We start from the raw sequence: 17,722 nt of genomic DNA, 5'->3' as shown, positions 1-17,722 counted from the left end.
CAATTTTAGACTTCATGCAAATTGATTAGACTTAGTGGGGGAGTTACATGCAAGGTGGTGGAGAATCCTCTAGAAGCATCTTATTCTTCCTACAACATGTGCCATAATTGGATGTGGAAATTAAATAAATAAAAATAATGTATATTTTCCATGTGTGTGTGTGTGTGTGTGTGTTATTATTTTTCATTCTTTTTATAACATTTACTCAATCATTTAAATAGCTTATCCAAAGATAAAATAAAATTGTGATTTAAATCCAAAAGTGATAAAGGAGGGTTGTGACAGTATGTTTAATTTCTCAAATTGAACCAGAATCTTTCATTGAAGCAAGTAAGGATGAAAATTGGTTAAAAGCAATGGAAGAGGAATTAGATCAGATTGAAAAGAATAAGACATGGGAACATGTACCTAGACCTAAAGACAAGAACATTATTGGAACTGAATGGGTTTTCAGGAACAACTTGAATGAGGAAGGTCAAGTGGTGAGGAACAAGGATAGATTGGTTTGCAAAAGTTATTCACAGGAAGAAGGAATTGATTATGGGGAAACATATGCCACAATTGTTAGAATTGAAGCGGTAAGACTTTTTCTTGCTTATGTTGAACACAAGAACTAAAAATCATATCAGATGGATGTCAAATGTGCATTTATGAATGGAGATCTTGAAGAGGAAGTTTACATTGAACAACCTGATGAATTTTCTTTATCAGAAGACAAGGACATGGTTTGTAGATTGAAGAAAGCTTTATATGGACTAAAACATGCCCCTAGAGCATGGTATGCTAGATTGGATAAGTATCTTTCAAAGCTTGGTTTTAGTATGTTAGGATTCCCAAAGATATTGAGAGGGGGGGTGAATCAGTATCTGAACGATATATAAATTTACTTGAATTATAACATGAAAAGCACTTCAAAACTGTGTACCGGTAAACTAAAAATAATGCAGTAAAGAGGAACAACAACCACAACATAAGAGACACACCATACCACAATATTTTAATGAGGAAACCTGGTGTGGGAAAAACCTCGGTGGGATTTGTGACCCACAATATTCGCTTACTGGCCAATAAGGGAATATTACTGTTTACAATAGGGGCCTGCACATGCAGGAAGGCCAAGTGCCTAGAGCTCACTGCTCAGTTACAAAAGAAGTCACACTGACTTACAAAATTGGATTATACAAATACAATGTCTTGTACTACTTCAGATCAACACCTACTATGCCAGATTCAGTACCGGTTTAAGCTCTGCAATATACATAAACCCTTATCCCAATATTTCGCATATTAGGTCTGCTATCACCTTTTTCATATTCCTTCTATTAAATGATCTACAATGATCTCACACTTATATGAGTCATGTTACAATCCACCAAGTTGGCTTACAAAATATTTTACAATTAATTACAAAATATATTTATACAAAATTCTTGTCAGCCAGGGTGTCGGTAATCTTTCTTTTTGGTGCCGGTGATTTGTATGTCAGTGTGGAGTCTATCGATGTCGGTGCCTGTGTATACATGTCGGTATCATATGATTGTAAGGTTGCCATCAATGACAGTACCTTCTATCACCTACAATTTCTCATTGGAGTGTGCATTTGCCAATAATCTCCCCTTTGGCATTGATGGCAACACTCATGAGAAAAATAAAAAAGTGTCCAAAATGATGTCCAAAAAGAGTCCACCAAAATATCTTACCAAAATTGTGTTGTCAAAAATGTATGCTCCCCCTGAGCTGATGATGTCATGTTCTAATCATTTTTCTCATCTCACTACTCCCCCTTTGACATCAATGACAAATGTTGTCATTCGATGTCAGTGGAGTGTGGTTCCTGCCTAGATCCTTGTAATCGGTTGGTTACAATCTAGAAAAGATCTGCAAAACCAAATTTAAACTGTTGTTGAATCTTCTGCTATTTGTTAATTCCGCTTGTGTTCTCTGAACTGCACCGATGAGTATGTGCATTTTCTCTTCCGGTGTCTTGAGTCTAGGGACCAGAGCCTCAGAAATTTATTTTCTCAAAGAAATGAGGTAATCTAGTTTAGGACCTAGTTTGCATTTTAAGCTCTTTGCCTTATGCTTTATTTTCTCTTTATCCTTTTCTAACTTTTCAATTTTCTCTTCAAGATCTGCAATTTTCTTTTCTATTTCCAAAAATGAATCTGATGTGCCTATTAGATTATTAGCAATATTGTTAATCTTAGTTTGTGTTTTGCTGATCTCTGAATCTATGTCTTTTGTCAAGATGTCAGTTTTGCATGTATCCCTGTACAGTTTCTTTAAATCCAAAATTTCTTCTCCTAGTGCTAGTAATAAGGTTTCTATTAGTTCCTTATTCTTCTTTACTATTTCCTCAAAGAATTTTCCTTTTCCCTTATTCATTTTCTCTTGGAATGTGTCCTCATTGATTTGATCAACTGTCAAAATGTTACTGGTGATGAATTTAGACAATGTGTCTAGTTGACCTAAAGAATCTTTATTATTCACAATGCACTTAGTTGCTATCAATTTAAGAATAGGAATGGTGTCATCAATAGCCTTGTAGGCTTGTGCATTACAATCTGTTATTTTCTTTATAGAATCCAACAATACTTCTATTACATTTGTTGGTCTGAACTCTGTCATTGAAGTACCAGAAGTCTGCCCAACTATTTTTATGATTTCCATGTTGCCGGTTGTGGTAATAAATTTTCTTTCCTCTCTCAGGAGGATTTGTTTGAGTATGCATTTCTATTAGCAAAGGTTTAGGCTTTTTAGTTTTTGCCAGTGGCACTGTCTCGGTCTGAACCTATGTCTCAACCTGTTTTTGTTCTGGTTTCTCCATCTGTGTCTCAGAAGGTTTCTCTGAGCTCTCAACTATTGGTTTCTCAGATGTAGTCTATGTATGCACTTTTGGTTTCTCTATATTTACCTCTGATTGTTTTTCAGTTTCATTAACCGATGCTTTAGATGATTTCTCAGTGGTGTCCTTTGCTGGTTCTCTGTATTTGTGATTATATTTATAGTCTTAACCTCAACATCTACAACCGGTGGCTCAGTAGCCACATCTTCCTTCTTATCATCAATGGTCTCTTTGTCTACCACAATGTTTACTTGTTGTGTATCTATATTCATGGTATACAAAATTTTGGACTCAGGATTTGTATCCTCTAGAGGAGTCTCCATACTCTCTGTAGTCAGTTGTGTATCAACTAATTCTACCGGTGTAGTATCAGAAGGGGGTGGGGGTAATTTATCTGTTATTTTTAGGTTAGGAGGTCCACCTTACTTACCTTTCCCTTTATCCTTGTCCTTTTGATATACTCTGATAGTCTTGGGTCTTTTGAGTTCTTCTTGTTTCTCTTTTTCAACAAAGAATATGTCCCATTGGTTCATAGTCTCTTTTGAAATTTCTTTCATTCTTCCTGTCGTTAGTGCTACATGTCGGTGACCGGTTGAGAATACTGTCTGGTTGGCCTCACTAATTAATTGATCAATCTCTTCAGCTGAGTTCACCAAGTGAACTACAAGTAATTTCTCAATTTTTTATTTTCTTATCCAGCTCAACAATAGCTACCCTTCTAGCTTCAAGTCTTCTGTAGAGATCAGTGGGTATTTCTTCAACAATTTCCATCAAAATTTTTTTGGAGATGTCCAAGTGTAAGATTACACTATTTTCTATGCTTTCTCTTTCATCAGTGGAAAATGTGTTATACAGTTTGCTAATGTTTTTCAACTTTCCATCCTTTGTTATTTCACTTAAGAGTTTGTTCAATGGATAAATGTCTTATTTTACCTTCTTTTTCTTCCGAGTCAACTTCTTAACTGGAGGCCTTACTGTCTGTTGCTTTTGTCTTGTTCTCTAAGGTGTGGGTGAGGGTGTGGGTGAGGGTTTTCTTTTCCTTTCTACCCTTTTAAATACCGTTGGTATCTCACTCTCAGAGGAAGTTGCAACTGGTGAAAGATGAGCTTTCGGTTGAAGTCCTTCCAGCTCACTTTCCTTGATACCAGTTTGTTTCAATACATCTTCCTTAATTGCTTTTGCTTGTCTAGTGCCTTTCCTTACTATTTGTTCAACTTTCTTAACTCTTTTCCTAGATTAAATGCCACTCTTAATTGTTTCTGCATTGCCAAAGACTTTCTCAGAGGGTTCCTTTGGTGCTTCAAGGAGGGCTTTTGCATAAGTTTCAATGATGTTATCATATGTTTCATATCCCATTTCAGTTACCCAGATAGTTCTAGGGACAACTGCCTCCATCCAGATTTCATCTTTCTTGATTACAAAACATATTTCCTTTTGATATTTATCCATAATTGCCTGTGATAGCCTTATTCTAGTCTTCATTCAAGCTTTTAGTGCCTGAAAAATGTTCATTTATATTTTTCTCTCTATTGTCTCCCATGTTGTTTAATGTATCCAACAGTTGTTTTCCTACCGGTATATCAAAGCCAAAATCTCTCCTACTAATACTGGGTACTTGCTTAGTAATGTACATCATTAAACATACAAGCAAATTTCCAAATCTAAAATTTCTTTTCTTATCTCCTTTGATCTTCTTTAGATTGTCTATCAATTCATCTTTGAGCCATTAACACACATCTATTCTTGCATTGTTGTTCACCATGTCATATGCACTTTTAATACACAGGCTTGATACTGAGTTTAACCTATTTGCATGTGTAGCCTTGTAGCCTAAAATCATACTGACAAATCTGGTATTGATGTCCTTCACATCATTTACCCTTAGAGACATTTTGTCAAATGTTGCGCTAGTTAGGTCCTTTACTGTGTCATTTGAGATCCTTTTTGTCCTATCGGGCCTGCTACCGGTGGAAGGTAAGCCTGTTACTACCCTAACTACTTCCTTGGTGATCTTATGAATTGAATCTAACCAAAATAATTCACCATGGACTATGCTTAGGACTATTCTTATCACATCTTCATAAAAATTAGGAATGCTCAGAATATCCGCAAAACCTAGGGTTTCTATTACCTTGTGTTTCGGTTTGATATTACCATTTACATCACAAATCACAGTCTTATACATGTTCTTGATTTCATCATCTCCTAATTCCTCTATATGACAATGTATGTATATTATAGGATCTTTAGCATATACTAATCCCTTAGGAATTTGAGAAAATGCACCTATGGTATCATCCTTCTTCGCAATTTCGGGAACAAGCTTGAATACAAGTCTAGGGCATTTGATTACTTCAATCACAGTAGGTTTTACAATAAATTCAGGTGTGGATGAGGAAGCCATAGTTATAAATACCTCAATCTGCCTTAGGGATGAGTGCTTGGATGAACTACTTCACTTTTTTGCTAAGGATGCCTTCGCTCGGGAATTTTCACGCTCATGAAGATTTGAATGCTTGGTGAATGAAAAAGGAGTCAAAACACTTGCTTTATAATGTTATTTTCTCCAATTACCACACTTAATGCTTGCCAATTAAGTCACAACTTAACTCATCTGCCGGTAAGGAAGTAATCCAGCTTCTCACCATCAACTGAGGGAATAATAGCATGTTTTTCAATTTGTTGCTAAACCCCCAAAGGATTTTCCTTTAGTTAGATATAGTCTCCTGCTAGTGGAATGATGCTCTGTTCTACCGGTGGAGGAGTATTTCCATCAATATTTTGATCTGACTTTCGGATCCATTGCTTTGAGAATTCTTGCTTTACTTCTTCAACCTTTTCTTTACCTTTCAAGCTAGGACCTTTGTTATTTACTGGTGATGCCTTCTACAAAACTTTACAATATGTCCAATTTTTTTGCAAGCATAACAAGTCGCATTGTTTTTTCTGAATAGCTTTCCCATATTCTATGCTAGTATGTATACTACATTGATTAGATAAGTGTCCAAATCTTCCACAAACATAACATCTTACATTCATTCTGCAATTTTCTGAATTATGACCAATTTTGTTGCACATAGAGCATTGACCGGTGGGTATATTAGTGTTCTAATAATTTTTAGATCTACACTGATTTTCTCTATGACCATACTTGTTACAGTTAAAGTATTTCCCATTAAATTTGTAAGCATTAGGTTGTCTTACCTATTTACTATGACCATGATTGTTTGCAGTACCAGAGCTTTCATCAACTTCAAAGCCAAGGCCATTTGTATCACCATTAGGTTTTTGATTCTTCAGCATGTCAACAAGTTCCTCTGAACTTTTCTTGAATTTTTCCTTGTGTTTATTTGCAACAACCAATTCACTCTCCAAGATTCCTTTCTGTCTCATGAGTTCATTTGTGTCATTTTGTGTATGCATCAAGTCTATCTTCAACATATCATTTTCATGACTAAGTCTTGTATTTTCATTTCTAGCATCATTTAGTCTTTTAACCAAGTCCTCTTCATTCTTCTTCCTATCTTCAATTTCTTTACAAAATCTCATATTCATATCTTGCATCTCGTTCTTCATTGTATTGTTTTCTTGTCTTAGCTTGTTTACCAGATCATTTAGAGTTTCCTTTTCATCTTCATCATTTTGCATCTTTTCACAAAGTTCTCTTCTTTTGTTCCTTTCTATAGTGAAATTTTCTTGAAGTCCTTCAATAATATCCTATGCAGCCTTCAGATCATCTTCAAGTTTAATATTCTTCACCTTTTCTGCATCATAGTCTGAAAGAGTTGTTTCCAATTGCTTTCTTAAGTTTTCTATCTCTACCAATGTCAAGATATTCCTCAAGTTGTTAGGATTTTGAAAATAGAGGACCAAGCTCTGATACCAATTGTTAGGATTCCCAAAGATACTGAGAGGGGGGGTGAATCAGTATCTGACCGGTATATAAATTTACTTGAATTATAACATGAAAAGCACTTCAAAACTGTGTATCGGTAAACTAAAAATAATGCAGTAAAGAGGAACAACAACCGCAACATAAGAGACACACCATAACACAATATTTTAATGAGGAAACCCAGTGTGGGAAAAAAATCGGTGGGATTTGTGACCCATAATATTCGCTTACTAGCCAATAAGGGAATATTACTATTTACAATAGGGGCCTGCACATGCAGGAAGGCCAAGTGCCTAGAGCTCACTGCTCAGTTACAAAAGAAGTCACACTAACTTACAAAATTGGATTATACAAATCCAATGTCTTGTACTACTTCAGATCAGCATCTACTATGCCAAATTCAATACCAGTTTAAGCTCTGCAATATACATAAACCCTTATCCTAATATTTCGCATATTAGGTCTGCTATCATCTTTTTCATATTCCTTCTATTAAATGATCTACAATGATCTCATACTTATATGAGTCATGTTACAATCCGCCAAGTTGGCTTACAAAAGATTTTATAATTAATTACCAAATATATTTATACAAAATTCTTGTCGACCAGGGTGTCGGTAATCTTCCTTTTCGGTACCGGTAATCTGTATGTCGGTGTAGAGTTTGTCGGTGCTGATGCCTGTGTCTGCCTGCCGGTATCATATGATTGTAAGGTTGCCATCAATGACAATACCTTTAATCACCTACAATCTCTCATTGGAGTGTGTATTTGCCAACATAGTAAAGGTAATGTTGATAGTAACTTATATTACAAAATTGAGCATGATGACATGTTGATTATTGAAGTCTTTGTGGATGATATCATTTTTGGAGGAGAAGACGGTCTATGCATGAAATTTTCTAATTATATGAAGAATGAATTTGAAATGTCTATGATTGGTGAGATGAAATTTTTCTTAGGTTTGTAGATTACTCAAATTGATATAGGTATTTTCATTTGTCAGACTAAGTATGTGAAGGATTTACTTAAGAAATTTGGACTTGATAATTCTAAACTTGTTAGTACTCCTATGATAACCGGTTGCAAATTGTCAAAGAATGATGAATCACCTAAGGTGAACCCAAACAGATTCAAATGAATGATTGGTGGTTTGATGTACCTAACTCAAACAAGACATGATATAATGAATGTTGTTTGTATTGCTTCTAGATTTCAATCAAATCCTAGAGAAACTCATGAGATTGTTGTCAAGAGGATATTTGAATATTTGGCAGGTACAACAAACTTTGGGTTATGGTATCCAAAGAATGATGACTTCACATTATGCGCATATACAGATTCTGATTAGGTGAGAGATGTGGATGATCGGAAGAGAACTACTGGCAGTGCATTCTTTCTTAGGAATAAGTTGGTTTCATGGCTTAGTAAGAAACAATCATGCATTACATTGTCTACAGCTGAAGTAGAATATGTTGCAACTGCTACCAACTATACTAAGATTTTATGGATGAAACAGATGTTAAAGGATATAAGGGTAAGTTATGATGAGCCTACTATTATTCACTATGATAATACTATTGCTATTGATATGCCCAAGAATCCAGTATTTCATTCCAAATCAAAGCACATTTCTATAAGGTATAATTTCTTGAAGGAAAAGGTTGAAACAAAGGAATTCGGATTGGTTTATGTGGCTACTAAGGAGCAAATTGCAGATATTCTAATGAAACCATTTCCTAAAGACACTTTTGAATATCTCAGAGATCAGTTGGGGTTACCAACCCTCTGAAAGATACTTAGAGATGCAAAGATGCATCAATCTGGTAAGCTTATTAGACATACTTTTCTAATTCGGCTTCATGAAGATGGTGCTACTACTTAGGGGGAGTAGTCAACTGTTTGGTTTAGTATTCTTGGTTTAGTATCCATCCTTTGTTATTGATGTCAAAGGGGGAGAAGGTATTCATGTGAAAATTGCTAGATCTTTTGATGGTGTTTTGGAGATTGTTGGCATTCCTTGGCACTTGGATGTTTTCCACATTCAATTTTACCATCAATGCCAAAGGGTGATATTGTTGGTAATATGTTGGATTTGGTTAAGTGTTGTCATTGATGTCAACACTGTATCCCGGTTAGTCTTGGTGATCTTTTTGGTTTTGGTTGTGTTTCTAATCCGGTATGATCAAACCTTTGGAATTGGTTTTGGATGTTTATTCTGATGGTTATATGCTTTCTATATTCTAGTGGTTTCATGGTTTGGCTATATTGTTTGGTATTTCTAGTTACTGACTTGTTCTTGGCTTTCCTAGCTAGCTTTTGGCTTTATCAGCTTCTAGTGTTCTCGGTTAGCTTTATCGATATGTTGTTTTGGTGACTTGGTCAATGGATTTTGGGTCCGATTTATGAAATTGGTTTCTTTCATGCTGAAGGTGTTTCTTGATCATATCCCGAGTGTTTGGTGACTTTACTTTGGATGGTGTGCTATTATGGTGGTCCTATTTGGATATGGTTAAACTTTCACCGAGGGTTTCTACCGACAAGTGAAGCATGTTGGATTTTGGTCTTAGCAGAATACCCAATAGATATAATTATTTGGTTACTTGATTTAGGTCCATGCCATGTAATGTAAATCATAATATTGGTCTGGTGGTATCATGTGATGTAATTTTTGTAATTATGGGTTTATGGGTTTAGGGTTTAGCCGACAGTTCATTATTTTTTGGATTGCATTTCGATGTTTTTGTAAGTCAGTGAGACTTTCCTTTGTGATGAGCAGTGCACTCTAGGTTGTTGGCCTTTCTACATGTGTAGACCCTATTGTAATTATTCACAATACTACTGCAGAGTATTCATCTGATTGTGGGTAGGGTTTCCCACCATGGTTGTTCCCTTTTCGGGTTTTCCACGTCAAATATTAGTGTTATGAGTGTTGTTATTTCATGTTATATTATTCTTTGGGTTGTGCTCCAGTTTAAGGTTTATAATTGAATTGATTGTTGTTATTGTTAGTAAACTAATTCACCCTCCTCCCCTCCCAGTTTGCTGATGGTATTAGTGCATTCCAATAGTATTAGGATAATATAGACATTTTAATTTTCTTTGTCTCTTAATTTCAAAAAAAAATGGTAAAGATTGAAACTTATAATAGTATTATGACTTTTTGGTTAATTTTATAGCTGGTTTAAGCTTCTTCTTATATTTGAAGTGTTGAATCCCTTTGGTTGCAAGTCTCTATAATTGTTATTTTACTAAGTGAATATGATGAATGAATGTGATAGAATATTAGATCTTGAACAAGTTAAATCTATAAATCTCACTTGGTAATCAAAGTTTAACTTGAAATAAGACTTTGTGTTACATTTCTTTAGCTTCATTTATAGCCTCTTAAATGGAATAATTATCATAAATCTCTTTTTCAATTGTATCCTCTTGAACATAACAATTATCATCAACCTCTAGATTACCCAAGAATAATGACATCTAGTTATGTAAACTTTGGGAGAAGTGATTCCCTTTCAAGTAACAACAACTTGTTCCATTCAAGTTGGTGTGTCAAATAACACATCAATAGGTTGTCCAACAAATCTAGATTATCACAAATATGTTATGAATTATCAAATGCAGGGAGAAATATTTAAATGAATGTGGGATGGAACTAGGTAAGGATCAATGAATGAGTCAAACTTAGCACAACATTGTGCCACTTGTTGATATGTATTTTTTGTTAAATCCATTCCATCAAATGGGTTCAAAGACTAAATGAGAATTTGTATAGGTATGTAGTTTCCACCATACATATATATGTATATGTATATGTGTACATGTGCATGTGCATGTGCATGTGCATACATACATACATACATACATACACACACACACACACACACACACATATATATATATATCTCTGTGTGTGTGTGTGTGTGTGTGTGTGTGTGTGTGTGTGTGTGTGTGTGTGTATGTGTATGTGTATGTGTATGTGTATGTGTATGTGTATGTGTATGTGTATGTGTATGTGTATATGTGTACATGTGCATGTGCATGTGCATGTACATACATACATACATAAATACATACATACATACATACATACATATATATATATATATATATATATATATATATATATATATATATATATCCATGACGATGAAAAATAAAGTGATTAATCTTCAACATAAAAATATTGTCTCCTCAAGACATTATTCTCAAGTTGATATAATTAGTATGACATTGTCTTGGTCATGACAACAAAGTTAACAAAATTGGAGGTAATGATAAGTGCAAAATGTTGTAGACATGTTATTGGTATTTGATTTAGTAGAACTCTTATCCTTAATTTTTCTTTTTGAGATGTTTTCCCAAATCCCATGGTGGCTCTACCCCTCTAACTTGCAATAACGAGTGAGTAAAGTTTTCATTTTAAATGAATTAAAAATAGTTAACATTTGTTATTATTAAAAAAAGATCATAACTTCACTAACCAATAATAAAACTAAGTAGTATGTGTCATGGAATGATACTATTCTACAATTAGACCATGATGTCGGCATAGCGAAAGAAATATGAAAATATAATGGGAAATAAGACTCCAAAACTAAATCAAATGGAATAAAAGCAAAATGAAATGAAAATATTGGTTATGACATACACATTTTGTTCATTTTTAAATGCAAACATTTAGAAACGTGTTCATTTGGGATTGAATAGTAATTATAAAGGTAATTTCCCTATATTTGAATTTTGTACTCATATTTCTGAGTTAATCCTTCTTCGAAGGGAAGAGACATGTTTATATAAGTTTTAAATAGTAAAAACATTTTGAGTTTTAGGAAGGATAAACATTTTCAAATTAAGCTTATTGATATTCTATCTAAAAAATAATCTAGAAATTACACACTAACAATATGAATAAATATTGCTATGGTAGAAACAGAAATACAATGTTAGTAAATAACAAATAGAGTAGAGAAATATAACAATTCATATATAAATGAGATGCAAAATAACATTAAAAATTGGTGTAATGTAATGAATATTCTTTTCATGGTAAACCTTTTTTTAAATTAAAGAAAATGAAGTGAAGTATGTGAAGGGATCCAATAATGACTAAGTTCATATAGTTGTAATAGTGGCTAAAGAGTTGAGGTCCATTCAATTTTAAAGTGAAGCATTTTTTGTCACTTGTATAAATTTGAAAGTTAATGCTTGAATAAAAACATTATAGATAAAATATATTGTCTAAAAATTTAAAACAATGTTCCAGAATGTGTAAAGGCCATATAATTGAGTATATTAATACACAATGCATAGATTAACTTTATTTTAAAACATCATTATAATTCAACACATTTTAAATCACTTGATATTAAAATTGTCGATCTAAAAATTATAAATATATATTTTGTTTATTTAATTACAAATGATATAACCTATCAAATCACAATACAAATTCTTTTATTTCTCCTACCATAAATAAATATTTATACATGAATGAAAATCAAAATCACCAATAATAATCAATAAAATAATGTACAATTTATATTCTAAATGAAAAAATTGCGCCAAATAAAAAAAATACTTAACTTATGTGTGACATTAAAGTTAACATTACAAACTAGTAACTAAAATATATTATTAATAATAGACTCTTATTTCTTAATTTTATTGCCCCATTAAACTTATTTGTTTCCCCAAACCCTATAAGGGCTACATCCTTTGACTAAAGGTGAGAGAAAAATACAATAATAAAATGAATCAAAAGTCTATTATTACTAATAAAAAGGAGAAATGAAATGACTATGCAATATATATAGAATGGGAGGTCACTATTCTTCAAGAAGTGGCATATACTGTGGATGTAATAAGACACATAAAAATCTAATGGAACATGAAATTTTTTAAATTAATTTTGTTAATTTTTTTAGTTAAAATATTTAAAAGCAATATGCTTATTAGAGAATATAAAAAATTATAAGGATAACATGCGAATGATTTTAGAATTAATTGTATTAGTTGTTTACATAATTTTGGATTGCATACAATGATCTATCTTCAAGATTAACATTTGAATTTGTTACTCATCTTAATGATAGATTATTAAGTCTGTTGAAATGTTTAAATGAAAAAATATACATGATCAAATATAAAAAACAAACATATTTATTTTCATACATTGTAAAACTCATACCTAGTAAAATGATTTTATGATATGTTAACTTAGATTTTATAGTAACTTCAAAAGTGAGCTTGGTAACAAATAGTTCAAAATCAATTTGATGAATACGATAGTTTGAGTTCGTAGGTTAAGGAATAGAAAATGATAGACTCGGAAGAATGCTTAAAGAATTATTGGGTTGACAAATATGAGAGGACCTAGTAGTTGAGGATTCTAACTTTGCACCCCTCAAATCCTATGTGACAATTCCAAACCACTTCCAATTTTTTCAGAAAAAATTACATGGCAAGTCACATGTTTATAATTAAGGTTTCAAAGTTGCATCATCAAATATGGTGCCACGACAACATGTTTTTGTTGAAGAGCCATAAAAGACCCCAAAAAAGTTAGACTAGATCATGTTTTATTGGTGTGCTGATATGACATCACATTATTTGTTTTTTTTAAATCTAAAGAATACATTTCATTCGTTCAAGTATGAGTAATTTAAGGTCACAAATACAACCACAACTATCGAAATGTGCCCAATCAATAGATCTTCTCTTCTGATGAAATTGTGCCGCAGTAAACAAAAAAGGTCTTAATGCTTAATGTATAATTCTGAAAAATGAAAACAAATTACATCCGAACTTGAACTGTGCCCAAGTCTAGGCCACTAGATTAGTGATGCATCTCCAAATGCTAGTAGTTTATTTTTTAATTGAAGAAATGCAATAATATATAAATAAGGTTCCAAGCTGCCAAGAATAACATTTATAGCTATAGGTTTTTCTTATAAAAAGACTCGAAATGATTTCACTCAACTAGATATTAATTTCGTAAGGAGACAAAAATTAAAAAACAAGCAGGTTTTGCTAACTGGCCTTTATAGCTCAGTGGTAGAGCGTCAGTCTTGTAAACTGAAGTTCCGCAGTTCGATCCTGCGTGGAGGCATCACTTATTTTCGTTATAGTATGTTATGTCTTCAAAGGCAATGGAGACGCGAGAACGGGAGCAAGACTTTTATATAATACATAAATATGTATAAATTTAATCATGTTTTCATACAAAATTAAGTCATAATTTAAAAGGACGTAAGTCAATTTGATTGTGTCGTGTTGTATTATCTTTATATTTAATAATTTGAGTTTATGTAATTGTCCAAATATCTAAAATATAATTGTTATATTAAATGTATATTTGATAATATAAAATACAGGTGTATAACATGTCATTCCAATTCATATAGAAAGGAGATGCCATGTCCAACTTTTAATCATAATACAGACAAGTAAAGTGAAATCAATGCTCACTTTGAAAATTAAAATAGAAATAAAATTTGATGGACATGAAGATTTGTCATATATTTTAATAAAAACTTGATTTTTCAATTATTACTATTTTATGTTTTACATATTATTATGGTTTATATATTTTTTTGAAATATTTATGTTTTATCATTTAGATTAGCTTCCACATTTTGTAGATATGTCTATTATGGCTTTTTCATTGCATCCTTTTGTGGTCATCCTCAAAATAGGAAAATATAAATAATGGAAAGATGGAATCATCAAACATATTTTTTGGCTTCATTTGTTTCCATATATGACCACAAAAGGTTGTACTTGCAAGTGCCCTAATAGACATATTGTAAAGCGGAAAATGATCGAACCCTAGTTGCTCTCCCCTCTTCCAACTCCAAGGAGAGAGAAGGGAGGGTACTAGGGTTGACGGTTTTCACTTAGGGGAGACTTTACATTCAAAAGAGGGGTTGAAACCCACAAGATCCAATCCCACACAATGTAAGATTGGATTCTAAATGAGTTTCAAGGGTTAAGACAACAAGGCTACCCTCTTTTGTAAAGAATGTGGATAGAATGATTAAGCTAGGAATACATAGAAAGTGAGAAAGATTCGCTTATAAACTGAGATAGGGATATAGGATGAAGCTGCGGACCTGGAATTAGCTGTAAAATGTCGATACGGCACTGTCCTGCAAATTTGAGCAAAAGTTGACGGGACGATGGCGCCCGGCGTGCACACGGTCCTCCGAAAAATCCGCGAAACGAAGGGGGATATGTTCGTCTCTGCACAAGGATTCCAGATCTTCAATTTCAGCCGCGTACCTGCAACCTACACACAGAAAAGCGAGGACGATTGGGGGGTTAGGGATTAGGGGTTTGCCCTTAGGTCAAACCCCAGTTTTGGAATTAACCAAGAAATGAGAAATGCTGTAAATGTAAATGATTGTAATGTAAAACAAGTACTAATACCTTGTTGTAAGGATGTTTGTATCCTTATGTGCGAAGGTATAGATGTTGTTGTATGTTGTATGTTGTATGTTGTGATCTCCTCTTCAATGGTTGAATCCTTGTCTTGAATGCAACACTTAGCCTTGAATGGAGACTTAGAATGATCAATTGCTTGAAAGAATGCTTGAATGCTTGAATGCTTGAATGTTTGAATGTTTGAATGTTTGAGTATCGTTTCCACGCTTGTACCCGTCATACCAAATGAGAGAGAAAAATGTCGTTTATATACTTGTCAATTAGGGTTGATAGACTGATTTTTCCGACCTTAGGCCGACCAGGAAATGATATTTTCCATTTTGCAAACAAAAAGACCCGAAGTCCCATAGGAGACCGGGCCCAAAATAGGGCCAGGGACCAGGGCGCTGGGTGCTCTGGTCCCACCTCCCGAGACAGTAGGGTGCAAGGAGGATCAGGCCAGGGTGCTGGAAAAATGTAGTTTTTGGTGTCGTGGACAAGTTTCGGGGTCTCCATTCAGGTTCCGTGTTGTGTCACCATCGTGAAGACCGAAATGCTGTCGAAATTGCAAGTGTCACAATTTTAGGACGCTACATTTAGCCTCCACTTTAGCGGGAGTATAGGCGTATGCTCATACTTCCGGTAAAGTACAAGGAAACAACATTGAAAGACTTTCACCACGTCAAGGAGGCAAGACACACCAAGCCCCCAGTGGACTAAGGACCTTACGACTTCGATTGACAAAGTAAAAGGGAAGATCACGAGGGAGAACCATGACTGTCAATAGTAAGGTTCCCTCACTATGAGTCATGTAAGAAAAATACCAAAAATTTTCAAGGCAAAGCTAAGTTCGCCAAGAAATTTTCAAGTATCCTGAAGGAATAGACGGGGTGTATGCCCCCCTACGTTAAAGCAATCGCACATGCCTCAACAGGGGTGATTGCTTTAACGTAGTGATACACATAAGAAATAAGAAGGGAAAGGACCACATTATCACAAGGATTTAGCCCCCAAGTGTGAGATAAACCCAAGGATAATAGACACAAAACACAAAGCACAAGGTGACTTCGCTTTCCTCGGGGTCAGTATGCTATATGATAGTTCATGTATATCATATGTATGTATGCATAATTGTTCGTCATTCCCCAATCAAGGAAGGTCACCTAGAAGAAGGGAACATGTGTCTTTTGAGTCAACATGAGAGAGACTGAAAGAGATCTCAATGCTTTGCATCGTCCTCAAGTAGACAACACTAAGGACAACAAATAGAAGAATGAGAATAACATATAGAAGAAGTAACAAAAGAGAGGAGGAGAGAATCTACTATGCTAATGTAACTAGTCTAGCACGTCATCTACCCCCCGATCTTGCTGATCAATGTTTCGGGAAGGCAGGGAACACGCTAGAGGAGGAACATCCAACACAGCAGATGGAGCTATCACAAGATCCAAACAAGGGCTATGTTCATGTTTCGAGCCACGTTGTTCTTGTCTAGGAGCTAAGATAAGTGCTTTAGAAAATTCGTTAGATAAATGGTTATCAACATCAACATATTCATATTCACTATCAGAATGAAAAGAAGTAACTTTTTCATCATGAATAACATTTTCATCTATATCATCATCAAGATTTATAACAATAGGATCTTTAACTCGCACAGGATCAAGACCATCATGCATCTTATGTTTAGGAGATTTTGGAGAAAATGGAATAATGCTTGTTGAAGGTGTTTTTGGAGATCGCAAAGTTTGAGAAGCAGCTGCTTGAGCTCTAAGACGACGCTTTCGTCGGTGTTCACGTGCAGAACGATTTCGTCTAGTCTTAGTAGGAAGTGGAGAAGATTGAGGAGGAGGAATGTTCTCATCCTTATCACTTGGGTGTTTAGGTTGTGGTCTCTTAGGCTGGATAATAGGAGAAGAGGAAGGTCTCTTCTCTCTATAAAAGGAAGGAGGAGGAACTAGTCCGTATAAAGGAGGAATATTTGGTTTAGGAAGGAGACCAAGTCCATCATGACGAGGAGGTATAGGTCTACTTTTAGAAGGTTTATTAGGCATAGACATAGTCACATCCATAGGGATGGGTTGGGAATCTTCTTGAGGAAAGATATTAGTTTTATCTTTCAAAGGAAGAACTTCCTTCTCAAGAATGATAGGAATGCCAAGTTTAGGTGTTCTAGGTTCACTTAGAGATAGGATCATATCTGTTTTCCACTTTTGATAAGATTTGAAAAGCTGATCACTTCGCGGAGGAAGAGATTGGAATTGTTTAGGCCAAAAATAATCAATAGGAACGCTAGAAGTTCTTTCAGCTGGTTTAAAGAGACTATGATTGACAGTAACAACTTCACCATTATAGGGAAATTTTAAACATTTATGGATAGGAGAAGCAATAGCTTTCATGGAAGATAGCCAAGGATAGCCAAGCTTCACACGAAATTGTTCGGATGAAGGAATAATAGCAAAGTTCACATCAAGGGATTTGTTATGAACTTCAATAGGTAATGTAATAGAACCAATTGCAGGAGAAGAAAATGCATCAAATAATTTCACAATCACA

General features: G+C 34.2%; 1 non-coding gene across 1 annotated transcript; it reads left to right on the top strand.

Moving 5' to 3' along the window:
- Window positions 1-13,781: 13,781 nt before the first annotated feature.
- TRNAT-UGU (transfer RNA threonine (anticodon UGU)) lies at window positions 13,782-13,853 on the top strand. Its single transcript has one exon. It is a non-coding gene; the product is annotated as a tRNA-Thr (tRNA).
- Window positions 13,854-17,722: the final 3,869 nt, after the last annotated feature.

The sequence above is a fragment of the Cryptomeria japonica genome, chromosome 10 (assembly GCF_030272615.1).
Source record: "Cryptomeria japonica chromosome 10, Sugi_1.0, whole genome shotgun sequence".
NCBI lineage: Eukaryota > Viridiplantae > Streptophyta > Pinopsida > Cupressales > Cupressaceae > Cryptomeria > Cryptomeria japonica.
This window is presented reverse-complemented; position numbering and strand designations above follow the sequence as displayed.